Raw genomic sequence first — 15,033 nt, 5'->3', positions numbered from 1 at the left:
AATTAATTCAATTCAATTCAATTTTATTTATATAGCGCCAAATCACAACAGCAGTCGCCTCAAGGCGCTTTATATTGTACAGTAGATCGTACAATAATAGATACAGAGAAAAACCCAACAATCATATGACCCCCTATGAGCAAGCACTTTGGCAACAGTGGGAAGGAAAAACTCCCTTTTAACAGGAAGAAACCTCCAGCAGAACCAGGCTCAGGGAGGGGCGGCCATCTGCTGAGACCGGTTGGGGTGAGAGAAGGAAGACAGGATGAAAGACATGCTGTGGAAGAGAGACAGAGATTAATAACAGATATGATTCAATGCAGAGAGGTCTATTAACACATAGTGAGTGAGAAAGGTGACTGGAAAGGAAAAACTCAATGCATCATGGGAATCCCTGGCAGCCTACGTCTATTGCAGCATAACTAAGGGAGGATTCAGGGTCACCTGGTCCAGCCCTAACTATATGCTTTACCAAAAAGGAAAGTTTTAAGCCTAATCTTGAAAGTAGAGATAGTGTCTGTCTCCCAAATCCAAACTGGAAGCTGGTTCCACAGAAGAGGGGCCTGAAAACTGAAGGCTCTCCCTCCCATTCTACTTTTAAATACTCTAGGAACAACAAGTAGGCCTGCAGTGCGAGAGCGAAGTGCTCTAATAGGGTGATATGATAAGATGGGGCCTGATTATTTAAGACCTTGTATGTGAGGAGCAGGATTTTGAATTCAATTCTGGATTTAACAGGAAGCCAATGAAGGGAAGCCAATACTCTTTCTAGACCCTGTCAGTACTCTTGCTGCAGCATTTTGGATTAGCTGAAGGCTTTTCAGGGAGTTTTTAGGACTTCCTGATGATGAATTACAGTAGTCCAGCCTAGAAGTAATAAATGCATGAACTAGTTTTTCAGCGTCACTCTGAGACAGAATATTTCTAACTTTAGAGATGTTCCGCAAATGGAAGAAAGCAGTCTTACATATTTGTTTAATATGTGCATTGAAGGACATGTCCTGGTCAAAAATGACTCCAAGGTTCCTCACAGCATTACTGGAGGCCAAGGTAATGCCATCCAGAGTAAGAATCTGCTTAGATACCATATTTCTAAGATTTTCAGGGCCGAGTACAATAACCTCAGTTTTATCTGAATTAAGAAGCAGAAAGTTAGCGGCCATCCAGGTCTTTATGTCTTTAAGACATTCCTGCAGTTTAACTAATTGGTGTGTGTTATCTGGCTTCATGGACAGATAGAGCTGGGTGTCATCTGCATAGCAGTGAAAATGTATATTATGTCTTCTAATGATGCTGCCTAAGGGAAGCATGTATAATGTAAACAGAATTGGTCCTAGCACTGAACCCTGTGGAACTCCATAATTAACCTCAGTGTGTGAAGAGGACTCTCCATTTACATGTACAAATTGGAGTCTATTAGATAGATATGATACAAACCACTGCAGCACAGTACCTGTAATACCTACAGCATGCTCTAATCGCTCTAATAGGATATTATGGTCGACAGTATCGAACGCTGCACTGAGGTCTAGCAGGACAAGCACAGAGATGAGTCCACTGTCAGAGGCCATAAGAAGATCATTTGTAACCTTCACTAAAGCTGTTTCTGTGCTGTGATGAGCTCTGAAAACTGACTGAAACTCTTCAAATAAGCCATTCCTCTGCAGATGATCTGTTAGCTATTTGACAACTACTCTTTCAAGGATTTTTGATATGAAAGGAAGGTTGGAGATTGGCCTATAATTAGCTAAGACTGCTGGGTCGTAAAGGTTTAACTACAGCCAGCTTGAAGGCCTGTGGTACATAGCCGATTATTAGAGATAGGTTGATCATATTTAAGATTGAAGCATTAATTAATGGCAGGACTTCTTTGAGCAGTTTTGTAGGAATGGGGTCTAAAAGACACGTTGATGGTTTGGAGGAAGTAATTATTGAAGTTAACTCAGAAAGATCAACTGGAGAAAAAGAGTCTAACTTAACATCAATGGTACTAAAAGTAGCTGTAGATAATATTACATCTGTGGGATGATTATTGGTATTTTTTCTCTAATGATAAGAATTTTATTTGTGAAGAAGTTCATGAAGTCATTACTAGTTAACGTTAAAGGGATGGTTTGCTCAACAGAGCTCTGACTGTTTGTCAGCCTGGCTACAGTGCTGAAGAGAAACCTGGGGTTGTTCTTATTTTCTTCAATCAGTGATGAATAGTAAGATGTTCTGGCTTTGCGGAGGGCTTTCTTATAAAGCAACAAACTATTTCTCCAGGCTAAATGATGATCCTCTAAATTTGTGACACGCCATTTCCTCTCCAGTTTACGAGTCATCTGCTTTAGGCTACGTGTTTGAGAATTATACCACGGAGTCAGGTACTTCTGATTAGAGACCTTAGTTTTCACCGGAGCTACAGTATCCAGAGTCAAACATAGTGAGGAGGTAAAATTATTAACAAGATAATCGACCTCTGTTGGGGTAGCGTTCAGATAGCTGCTCTGCTCTATGAGCATTGAAGATGATAACAGTGGGTGGATTATATTCTTAAACTTTCAGAGCTTTCAGCTTTCAGAAAGACATTACTGTGATAAAGTCTACTCTCCACTGCTGTGTAATCAATTATTGTAAATGTAAATGTTATCAGGAAATGATCAGACAGGAGAGGGTTTTCAGGAAACACTGTTACATGTTCAGTTTCTATGCCATATGTTAAAACAAGATCTAGAGTGTGATTACAGTGGTGGGTGGGTTCTTTTACATTTTGAGAGAAGCCAATTGAGTCTAATAACAGATTAAATGCCATGTTGAGGCTGTCATTTTTAGCATCTACATGGATGTTAAAATCACCCACAATAATTATTTTATTTGAGCTCAGAACTAAATCAGATAAAAAGTCTGTGAAATCAGAGAGAAACTCTGTGTAAGGCCCAGGTGGACGATATATGATAACAAGTAAGACTGGTTTCTGAGTTTTATAGCTGGGGTGGACAATGTTAAGCATCAGGCTTTCAAATGAATTAAAATTCTGTCTTGGTCTTTCATTAATTAATAGGCTGGTGTGAAAAATTGCTGCCACATCGCCTCCCCGGCCTGTGCTTCGAGGTTTCTGGTAGTTAGAATGACTCAGGGGTGTTGATTCATTTAAACTAACATAATCATCCTGCTGCAACCAGGTTTCTGTAAGGCAGAGTAAATCAATTTGTTGATCAATTATTAAGTCATGTACTAACAGAGACTTGGAGGAGAGAGACCTAATATTTAATAATCCACATTTCACTGTTTTACTCTTTGGTTCAGATGTGGATACTGTATTGTTCTTTCTTTGTGATTTTTTATGTTTAAGTTGTTTGTTGCTGGTTTTTAGTTTGTTTTTTGTCTTTTTGGAAGCTGACACAGTCTCTATGGAGATGGGTTTTTGGGGGGGTAGCAGGAGGAGAGAAGCTGCAGAGAGGCGTGTAAGACTGCAACTCTGCTTACTGGTCCCAACTCTGGATAGTCATATTTTGGGGGGTTTAATAAATTTGTCCATATTTCTAGAAATGAGAGCTGCTCCATCCAAAGTGGGATGGATGCCGTCTCTCCTAACAAGACCAGGTTTCCTCCAGAAGGTTTGCCAATTATCTATGAAGCCCACATCGTTTTTTGGACACCACTCAGACAGCCAGCAATTTAAGGAGAACATGCGGCTAAACATGTCACTCCTGGTCTGATTGGGGAGGGGACCAGAGAAAACTACAGAGTCCGACATTGTTTTGGCAAAGTTACACACAATATTGATTTTAGTGACCTCCGATTGGCGTAACCGGGTGTCATTACTGCCGACGTGAATTATGATTTTACTGAATTTATGTTTACCCTTAGCCAGCAGTTTTAAATTTCCCTCAATGTCGCCTGCTCTGGCCCCTGGAAGACAATTGACTATGGTTGCCGGTGTCTCTAGCTTCACATGTCTGAGAACAGAATCACCAATTACCACAGTTTGACCCCCGGCGGGTGTGTCGCTGAGTGGGGAAAAACGGTTAGACACATGAACAGGTTGGTGGTGTACCTGGGGCTTCTGTTTAAGACTATGCTTCCTCCTCACCGTCACCCAGCTGCTTGGGGTCTGCCGGGGAACAGCTAGCGGGGCCTACGCTATCTTCGGCTGCACCAGCTACAGGGGCCTGGCTAGCTACGGATGAATGAAGGGTGCGAAGCCGAGTCTCCAGTTAAGTAATCTTGGCCTCCAGAGCTGCAAATATGCTACATTTGTTACAAGCAGTGTTGCCAACTTAGCGACTTTGTCGCTATATTTAGCGAGTTTTCAGACCCCCTTAGCGACTTTTTTTCTAAAAAGCGACTAGCGACAAATCTGGCGACTTTTTCTGGTATTACTGGAGACTTATTTATGACGACTTTTTGACGTGAAAACGCGTATCGCTCTTACTCTCAACAGGCAGCGATGCTGCCTTGGGCACCTCACCCATGCCAAAGCGCTCCCAGGCGGAGGATAGTCCTCCCCCAGCTGCTATCAGGGAAGAAGACGTTCACACCTGTGCGTCCAAACGGCAAATGAATCGCGCATGAGCGAAGCCGCTGCTCCCGCACTGACTGTAACGCAGTCAATTCTTCTTTTACTGTTATGCTGTTTTGTGGATCACAAAGTTTAAAACTACTTATAAACACACACTCTCACACACAGTAACTCCACCAGAGTGCCAATTTCGGGTCACTTTTGCCGGTCCAGGCCCGGATAAAGAAGCAGGGTTGGAATTGTGACATTAAAAAACAATAATTGCTAAAAGAAATGTAATTTGTTGTTCTAAATAAATTCTAACTGCATTTAGGACGTTTTTTACTCACTTTGTGTGTCTTCCACGATGTTATTTCTCTCTCCAACAACGCAGGTTACAATTACATTAGCATGACCAATTATGCAAATTAGGCGATGACGTCATTTGGCGACTTCTAGCGACTTTTAGGACAGCCAATAGCGATTTTCCTTACTGAGGAGTTGGCAACACTGGTTACAAGTATCATTACTGCTAAAGGAGGCCGAGGAGTAACTAAACATCTGACACAGTGAGCAGGAAAGTGCAGGAGGGACAGATGAAGAGGCCATGCTGCTAGCGAGTTGGCTACAAGCTAAGCTAAGGTAGCGCAGTGGTTCCCAAACTTTTTTTGCTGGGCCCCCCCTTTGTTTTCTCTATCTTCAGGTTTTACACGCTTACATAAACACGCAGTTACTGTCCCTCCATTTAGAAAGGCAGAGGCGTCACGGTGTGATTATTTTACGTGTAGTTGTTTTTTTCCTGTGTAATAATATTCAACATTGCTATCAATACATTTTTCAAAAAATGCGTCTCTGTGCAAAATGGGTTTAAAAACATAAAAAACTGTGGGATGCTGTTTGTCCGTGATTTGAACCGAGGGAACAAATCGTGGCAGGATCAGCCTGATATTATTTGTATCCCACTGTAACTTTACTGTATAAAGAGCTAACATCTCCAAAATGTCAGGAGTAGTTAGTCATTACAACAAGTGTTTGTGAACTAAAAATCAAGAATGTGGGATACTGTTTGTCTGTGATGTGAACAGCCCAGCGCTGCTCCTGACGAAGTGAAAACCAATTCTGCAGGGAGACCTACCTCGGCACTTGTGCAGGTGAAGCCAAAGGGAAGATATGCTTCACCATATTTTCTAGACTTTGGCTTAGAATGAAGTTGGTTTGGAAACATATTCAGCTATGCTTCATCTCCTGCTTTGAGTTTGTGTGGGAGCCCCGTGCTAGCAGTATCCAAGCGTTTTTTTTTGTTTTTCCCTTTTCATACCGCGCCCCCTTGCAATGGCTCTGCGCCCCCCCTAGGGGGCGGGCCCCACACTTTGGGAAGGTTTGAGCTAGCGAAACAGTAAAGACACAGTGAGTGAATACTTTGGCAAAACAAAAACATTATTTGGCAGAAAATAGTGTTAAAAATACTTCCTCAGGCTTTAAATTCGCTTCACAAACACAACTGAATGGTCTGGTTCAGTTACTCAGATTAGAACACCTAATAGCACAGCTCTCATATTACAAAGGGAAACAATTAAAAAAAGCCATTTATGAAAATTGTGGTTTTAAATTTGCTATATGTGTGGTTTGAAAAATGTGAAACCAGGCCACTCTGTTGACACACAGACATGAGTAAGAGCACTGAAACCTGGTATTCAATGAGCAAAATGTTCTGTTATTTAAATTTTTAAGTGCTCCACTGTGAGCACTGAGCACCTTTCAGAATTATAGAAAAGGACACTTTAAGCTAGACTGCATATTCTCCTGAAACAGATTATCCCATTTGTTCAAAGTAATTCAAGTGCAGCGACCAGAGGACAGTTTATGGAAGACATTCGAAATGTCAAATTTAATAGCGCTCAGTAGGCGTACACACATCCTGTAGGAACCGTTTGAGAGGTTGCTCAGAAGCAAAACTTTAAGTTTGATTTTATTTGTATTTTGTGCTGGAAGAAAAGACAAACACTCCGGAGAGCTTCGCTCTTGTAGGATTTCTCTGGGGAAATATTCCTTAGCTCTTCTTCAAACGGAGAACGAGATGAAAATGGAGAACGAGAGACAACCAGGGAAAAGCAAAGAAATGGCAAGACATAAAAAAACAGGAGAGAAGGAACAGAAGGAAAGTGCCTATAAGAAGAGGAATGTAGACACAGCATTAGAGAGGATTCTCTACTGACTGTGTTTATGATCAAACAGATGAAGATAGAATGAAACATGTCAGAAAAATACCACAGAAAGGATGTGATGATTTGTGGCTGATGCAAATGAAAATCTCCAGCTCTGAGGGCTTTTGTCTCGCCTCATAATCCTCCCTGTACCCCGATCTCCCTCTTCGTTAAGCCCACATCCCCCTTGAATATCCCCACCCCTATTATCCCTCTCACTTTCACACATCTCTCTTCCTTTTCCCTTCAAACCAACTTCAACTGTGCCATACTTTGCTGCTCACTCCCCTGCGACCCTCCCCCTCTGATTTTTCCCACTCATTTTACAGCTCCCACTCCCCTATCGCCCCCTCTCTTTTACATCAATCCTCCCCTCCAAACATTTTGGCTTCCCAGCTGGGACCCACCCCCCACTTTTCTCCCTGTGATCCCGTTAAAGCTTCATGTCAGCATTAGTCTCTGTTCGCACATATTAAGGCAGACAGCTGTTGTATGGGTCTTGTTAGAGGCATGAAGAGTCTAGGTCAGCACCATCATCTGTCTGTCCTGCATGGTCAATGGTGGGAAGTAGACTACCTCTTTATAGCATAAGCAGTTTATAGTTTTATATCAATGAACAGTACATGGGTAGTTGTGGTCATGGCTAGCTGTATAGCTGCTGCTTTCTTAACCGAAATGAGGAGAAAACAACCTCATTTATTTATTATTTTAAATTCTTTTAGTGTTTTTCTTCTAATTTTAAAGACAGAAGTCTAATTGTTTGGAACTCATGACCTCCACATCAGTGGTGACCTTGGCCCCAGACATCTACACAAAACCCTTTCCAAAAAGATGAACAAAAAAATGCTGTTGAGAAACAAACTTTCTTTCAATTTAGGGCACTTAATCACACTGACGCCACTTTTCTCCTTCAGTGACTTTCTAAAGGTCATTTATGCCTTCATCTCATCTTAGTCTGACTATTTCAATACCCTTCATTTAGATGCTACAGCCAGCAGTGTTGGGGTCATTACTCGTTACAGTTTTTTTTGTATCTTTAGTAATGCCCTATGTTACTTAAATGCACTCCAGATAAACGAATTCATCACACTACTAGTACTTTTACTTCTACATTACTCTGTAACATGACCTGAAATACATTATCACATAATTACCAGTTAACAATACATCTTTAGACTATGCCCACATATTGACATAATTCCTTAATAAGTCCTTAATAAGGACATACATGCAATGATGCAATGATCAAAAGGCATAGTTTAATATTAGAACTACCAAGAGGTTAATTTTGACACCCTTGGTATTTTAAAAATCATGTAACTCTGTTAAATTAAAACCAGCCCAACAAGACTTAGGCTACTACCCCTGCGATTCTACTGTACATGTACAAATGGAGTGAAAAACCCACTTTTCGGGCAGTACACCCAGACCTGGAAGGTAAGCAGGGACTCCCATTCAATACAAGTTCTACTATTTGTTTAGGTCATGATTGCACCTTGTGACCGATATCCTAATTGTATTTGTGCAGTATACACTTTATTTTTACACTCCATTGATAAAAGTAGGTTTCTTTTCCTAAAAGTCTGATCAGAGATGGGCTGGGAGATATATTACTTATCATTTCAAATTAGCTCTCTAACATTTGACAGACCTCTTGTTGTTATTATGTTTAGCAAACAAAGAAATAATGCATCATGGGAAGCCCCCAGCAGCCTAAGCCCATTGCAGCATAACTAAAAAAGGTTTCAGGTTCAGCGAGGATTCTAGAGCTGGTCCATTGAAAATGATTATAGAATAACCAGTTCCCATTAATCACAAGTCCACTGTATGAGGACTTGTATGAGTTGTGGATCAAGAATTTTGCACAGCACTATATAAATGCACAAGAGTGAAACTGGTCTTTAAATTGAAACCTGATAGTATGTGACAAAGCATATCAATGAAAAGCTCAAATTATACTTTTAACAAGAATGCTGAGACAGAACCTAAACTATGAAAAACAGGTGATGTGATTTTATCCATTTCATCACTGAATACTGCTGTTTGGTCACAGAGATAAGCACACAGTGTCTTTTGGCTTCAGTGGCCTCGCACACTGGGTTTATGGCAATAGTAAGATAGTAAGATGCCTTGCCTCCAGCTCATCATTGTAAAGGCCACTTACTGTTACATTAAATGTACTGGGTAAGCAACATTTTTCAACATAGCAGAGTTAATGTGAATATTTTACCCAAAGCATGCTATTTTTAAAAAGGAAATTAAGGTGAGTGGAACAAAGTGAAACCAAGTGCAAGACACAGGCTCAAATGAATATGAGACAAGCACAAGAGTGCAAGAATTGCATTATTTGCTGGACTGGACTGAGAAAATGTTGATTGCTTAAAGTGTGCATGGCACGGATGTGAATGACAGAGTGCCCATTTCATAATTTTTCTGCCTTTGAAAACTCTTGACCACATGAATGCTTTAGGTTCTATAGTATGTTATGTCCCTTCATCTTTAATCTTTTCATTATTACGCCTCTATATATGTGTTTACATTCTTTGTTGATCTTCCTCCAGTCCTTAGCCTCATCAGATTTCTGTCTTTCTTTCAGTTGTATATGCTTTCTTCATTGTATATGCATCACTTATCAACATTCATTATGTTTGCTTCCCTATCCTCATCGATATCCACACTAATACTTTCCCATTCTATTTTTTCCTTTTCCACTTGTCTCATCTCTTATCTTCCTGTATTTTTCTCCTCTTATGCGAACGTTTATCCTTTCCTTTCCTGTCGTCGTATCAGCCCCATCGCCTTTACAGATTTCCGTTTTGGTTACTCATCCCTCCGCTGAGTCTGCTTTTCTCTTTAAGGGGCTGAGCATTCCCACCCTGGCATCAGTTTGTTGGTTACCACGACAACCTCCTGAGCCAAGTTATTTATAGCAACAGATCACCATTAGTCCTTCCCAATACAGGCTGTATGTGGACACATTCTGTTTTGTTTTGTTTTTTTTATTATTTGTGCCTCAGTGTGTGAACTTTTGTTTCAGAAATATAGGTCATATATGTAAAAGACAAGTTATTCTAATATTTTATGCAACATTGAAACATCAAAATATGCATTTCCATTCAGTAATGTAATTTTCTGCCAGCAGTGCTGGCTTTTTTTGTGGTCCTGCTGGTTGTAGTGATCCAAGCATGCAGTTTCCCCTGGCTCAGGGGAAAATTTGGCAAAGGTCAGCTCATTTCTCTGTTTTTACAGTAACAACTCTTCTGTTTTAGTTTAGTCTCACCGCTCCCACTACTGGTGCAAAATAATCCCACTGTGCATGACACCTATCAAGTGCCACTGGGAAATAAGGTAATTGACTGGCTGGTGAAAGGCACACAGAATATAATCAATCAATCAATTACAAAGAACCTCCTTTCCTCAGGATGGATCTTCCAGCATGACAATGACCCAAAACATACCCCCAAGGCAACTAAGGCATGGCTAAAGAAGGAGCACATTATGGTCTAGCTGGTGTCCAGACCTCAATCCATCCTATAGAAAATCTGTGGAGGGAGCTGAGACTTCGAGTTGCCAAGAATCAGAAACCAAGAAACCTAAAGCCTTAGAGAGTTTCTGTGAAGAGGAGTGGGCCAAAACCCCTCCTGAGATGTGTGCAAACCTGGTGATCAACTACAAGAAGTGTAGTATATATATATATATATATATATATATATATATATGTATGTATATGCATATGTGTGTATATATATATGTATATGTGTGTGTATATATATATATGAACGTGTCCTTTGAGGTAAGTGTCTGCATTCGTAGCATCAAAGTATTTGTCTGTTTTCTCACTGTAAATTACTCTGTGGCTTTGACAGTAGTACATTTAAAACCTCTTCATTGTCTGCTCTTTATATTGCGTGCCTCTCCAACATCGATTGCAGCCAAGGCCACTGCTTCACGGCTGGCCTGTGTGGTTACCATGGAAACGAGCCCACAGCTTAGGAGTTGCCGAGAAACTAAACACCCTCCGATCAATAAGCTTCCCGAATAATGGGGTCGTAGACACACACAAAACACAGACACACTAACCCGTCAGTCTCAGACCGACTCTGAGGCTCCATCAGTAAGTACAGTTGCACAAATTCAGCTTCTTATTAGTGTAGGAGAAAAGAGCGAGAGTCTTTTGAAACCCACTGAGAGACTTAACTGAGAGCTGGAGAGAGGAGTCATGGCAGTTGGCAAACTGCTGAAGAGGGAGATCTGGAGTGTGACTATCATTAGTCTCACACAATCCTGTGAAAAGAGCAGAGACGCTAAAATACAGAATACACATTGCACACATTAAAAAGGTAAAAATCATGCCTTTCTGCCATTAATACAATTGCGTGACAACAATATGAAGAGGACATACCACTATTGCTGATTTGTTACATGGGGGAAACATGGGACTTCTGGAGAATGCTACACATGTGAAGTAATATTGTAGTAATCAATAAATGACTACTAAAATCCCACAGTTACTTCACATTTGGTCTAAAAGCTACAGTGTACAGATATTAACGTGATGTTAATAGGTGCATGTACATACATGGATGGATACATATACATATGCATGTGTGAAACTTTCCAGTTAAAGAGCATGTCACCAGAATGAAGTGTAAAAGCAAATGTTAAAAAATTTGAACAAAAACTAAGGTATTAAAATGTGTTTTTAGCAGATATTTAATTTTAGGTAGAACCTGAAATGCATGGTTGCTTGAACAGAAGTAAAAGGCCTTGATCGGTTAGGCTTTGGCAGACTCTTGCCTTACATTAGGATGTTGCATAAATCTGTGTCATTTCATTTCATTTTTACCGTGGTCCCTTTCTTCCCTGAAGGCCAAACACTCATTTTTTGGTTAGTCACACTTTCCTTATGCATGCATGACTACCATGTTGCAGTACACCGCAAGGACACACATATATAATAAGCCTTGTTATCTTTTTAGCTTACACTTTATGTGTATAAAAATGTTCTTGTTCATAAGAAGATTATTATTTAAATTGACTGTACTGTGAAAAGGTGCCCACATGGAAAAGACAGCTGTAGTGAAATGCTTCTGCAAAAATGTTGCGCTAGAAAAAATAGTTCCTGCTCTATAAGTGTAGGAGTAGTTCTCTTCACTACTGATTGTTTGGTGAGGCCAGACTTCAGTCTGCAGTGACCATCCTTTGCTACCTCTTGGCTTCGTACAAATGTGCAGGGCCTTGAAAGTGATTAATTAGAACTGACAATATTAGAAAGTTATAAATCAGGGTTGATTCAAGCATGTTTTATTCATATAGCACCAAATCACAACAACAGTTGCCTCAAGGTGCTTTATATTGTAAAGTAAAGACTCTGCAATAATAAAAAGAAAACAGAGGAAACCCTAAGAATCAGATGACTTATAAGCAAGTGTTTGAGCGACAGTGGGAAGGAAGAACTTCCTTTTAACAGAAAGAAACTTTCCTCAGTGGGAGTTGCTTTAAAATGTGCTCTAAAATAAATTTGAGTTGAATTGAGTAAACATTTTAAATTATTCTTCAGTGACTGACATGAAATGATTCTATTGTACATTTATTTGTGGTTCAGCCAGAATATTTCTTACACCCTAATAACCTTGATGGGTGTATAATCACACGTCTTTATTGATAATTGTTTCTGCCCACCTGTCTTCACATCCTCTTTTCTACTGTAATAATTCCCCTTGTTCTTTTTAGCTTTTTTGCAGAGGAGTAAAGCTGGGTACTATGTAACCCCATCATCTAAACTGTAGCACAATGAGCACAATATATATTTAGACTCTTGACTCCAAACTCAGTTTAGATGTTGGATTGCACTCCAGTCATCTTCTTACCACTATGCTTTATTACTGGTAAAACACTATGCTATGCTGCTGAGTCTGTGTCAAGCCTCTTTGGCAGATGGAGAGCATAACAGGCATAACAGGCATAGATTATATGAGATGACAAGCGTGCTGTGGGATGCAATGAAAGCAGATATTGCTCTGTGTGTGTGTTTGTACAGTATATGTCAGTTTAGGTGCATATAAAAATATTGATAAAAATGAAATTATTTTACACATCAGAGTCTCTGATGGTGTTAGTGTGTGCTGCTGTCTGATGCTCCAGAAAGACCTGTGAGAACTACATGGCAATTCTCATGTACTTTCTTTATTTGGGCAAAGGCTGATGTCTCCACAGCAGATATCTTCATGATCTTCATGGATAAACAGTAGAGGCCACAGGTAAATGTAAATTAGATTCAGGTGTGAAATATCCTTTTACCCTGAACATATGACCACCAAATATGTGAACCCTAACCATAAATCTGCTAAAATGGCTGGTAGCGGTGGGGTTAAATTCTTACATTTCCCAGAAAATAATGTATCATGCTCTTGTTGTAAATTACTGTTCAGTATATTGATTATGTTTTCAGGGAAGGGGATTTTCAATATCAGATTACTACTGTAACAAACACTGTGCTCCTGCTACTCCAATGACATCCTGTGTGCTCTGACCACACCGGGCTGTTTTGTTTGACTGTTTGAATAACTCTCAGTTGACCTCTCTCTTGTAAACCAGTTTTCCCAGCTGACTGACTCTGACTCTCGGAAATTTAGTGCAGCAAAACTGGACATGCTGGAACATCTGGCCTAAAGAATCATACTGGTTCAAATACAGTATTTCGTTTTTTAAATTCTGCGTTTATTGAAGTTCTATCAGTAGCAATTAAATGTTTAATCCACCCAGTTCAGTATATTATAGGACTCAAACAAATAAAAGCTTCATCATGCCAAATTCAGTGACATATTAACCAACTATATACAACATTTACAATCAGGATGTGTCCTGCAAAGCCGCCAGTAGTAACAGCACATTTATTTTAATGAGGAAACACCAAATTTTTTGCACAAGTGTCAACAAAATATTAGTAAACAAAACACAATCTGATTAATCTGAGACATTCCAGCAAGAGGAACTTGAAAACTATCACAACATATTCCCTCCTGATGAGCCATAGATATACACTCACCAGCTGCTATATTTGGAACATCTTGCTAGTACCGAGTCGGACATGCTTTTTTCTTCAGAACTGCTTTAACTCTTCATGGCATAGATTCAACAAAGTGGTGGAAATGTTCCTCACAGATTTTGTTCCATATTGACTGATATGATGTGATAGCATCACACAGTTGTTTGCTATGAATGTGAATCTCATTTTCAACCACATCCCAAAAGTGCTCTATTGGATTGAGATCTGGTGACTGTGAAGGTGATTTGACTACAATAAACTCATTATCATGTTTAACAAAACACTTTGAGATGGTTCGAACTTTGTGACATGGCATGTTATCCTGCTGAAGTCAGCCATCAGAAGATGGGTACATTGTGGTGATAAAGGGATGGACATGATCAGTTACAATACTCAGGTAGGCTGTGGTGTTTAAGATATGCACAGTTGGTACAAACCAAACTAAGCTAATGCTAAAGAAATATTGCCCCTACCATCACACCACCACCACCACCTGAGCCTTAAAGACAAGGCAGGATGGATTGATATTTTCATATAGTGTACACCAAATTCTGACTTTACCATTCAAATGTTGCTGCAGCAGATTAGACTTATTAGACCAGGCAACCCTTTTCCAATTTTCTATCATCCAATTTTGGTGAGCCTGAGTGAATTGAAGCCTCAGTTTCCTGTTCTTAGCCGACAGGAGCCACACCTGGTGTCCTCTTCTGCCGCTGTAGCTGATATGCTTAAAGGTGTGACGGGGTATGCATCCAAAGATGTCCTTCTGCACACATACCTTTTCCTCTGATCTCTGGCATCAACATGGCATTTTTCACTCAGATAACTGCAACACACTGGATATTTTCTCTTTTTTAGTGCACTCTCCCTGGAGTAAACAAAACAAAACAGAACAAATCACTAGGTTCTGAAATACTCGGACCAGCCTTTCTGGAACCTACACCCATGTCACATTCAGAGTCACTTAAATCACCATTATTTGCATTATTATTTAAATCTCGGCAGATTGCCTTGACTATGCTTACATGCCTAAATGCACTGAATTCCTGTCATATAACGAGTATTAACAAGCAGCTGAAAAAGAGACCTAACAAAGCGGCTGGTTAGTATAAAAATGAATTTCAGTCTGACTAACAGGTTGCAGTATTTTAGAAGTACCACAAACATGCCTGACACTAAAAAGTAAAATGTCGCTAGACAATATTCTTTTGATGAAGTTCTGGAGACCAAATGGCACGTGTTAACCCAGGAGTCTTTACATGTCCACCCAGCTGTGCATTCCTATGCAGCTGTCCCAT

The sequence above is a fragment of the Perissodus microlepis genome, chromosome 7, assembly GCF_051167445.1.
Source record: "Perissodus microlepis isolate ML-2025 ecotype Zambia chromosome 7, ASM5116744v1, whole genome shotgun sequence".
Taxonomy (NCBI): Eukaryota; Metazoa; Chordata; class Actinopteri; order Cichliformes; family Cichlidae; genus Perissodus; species Perissodus microlepis.
This window is presented reverse-complemented; position numbering follows the sequence as displayed.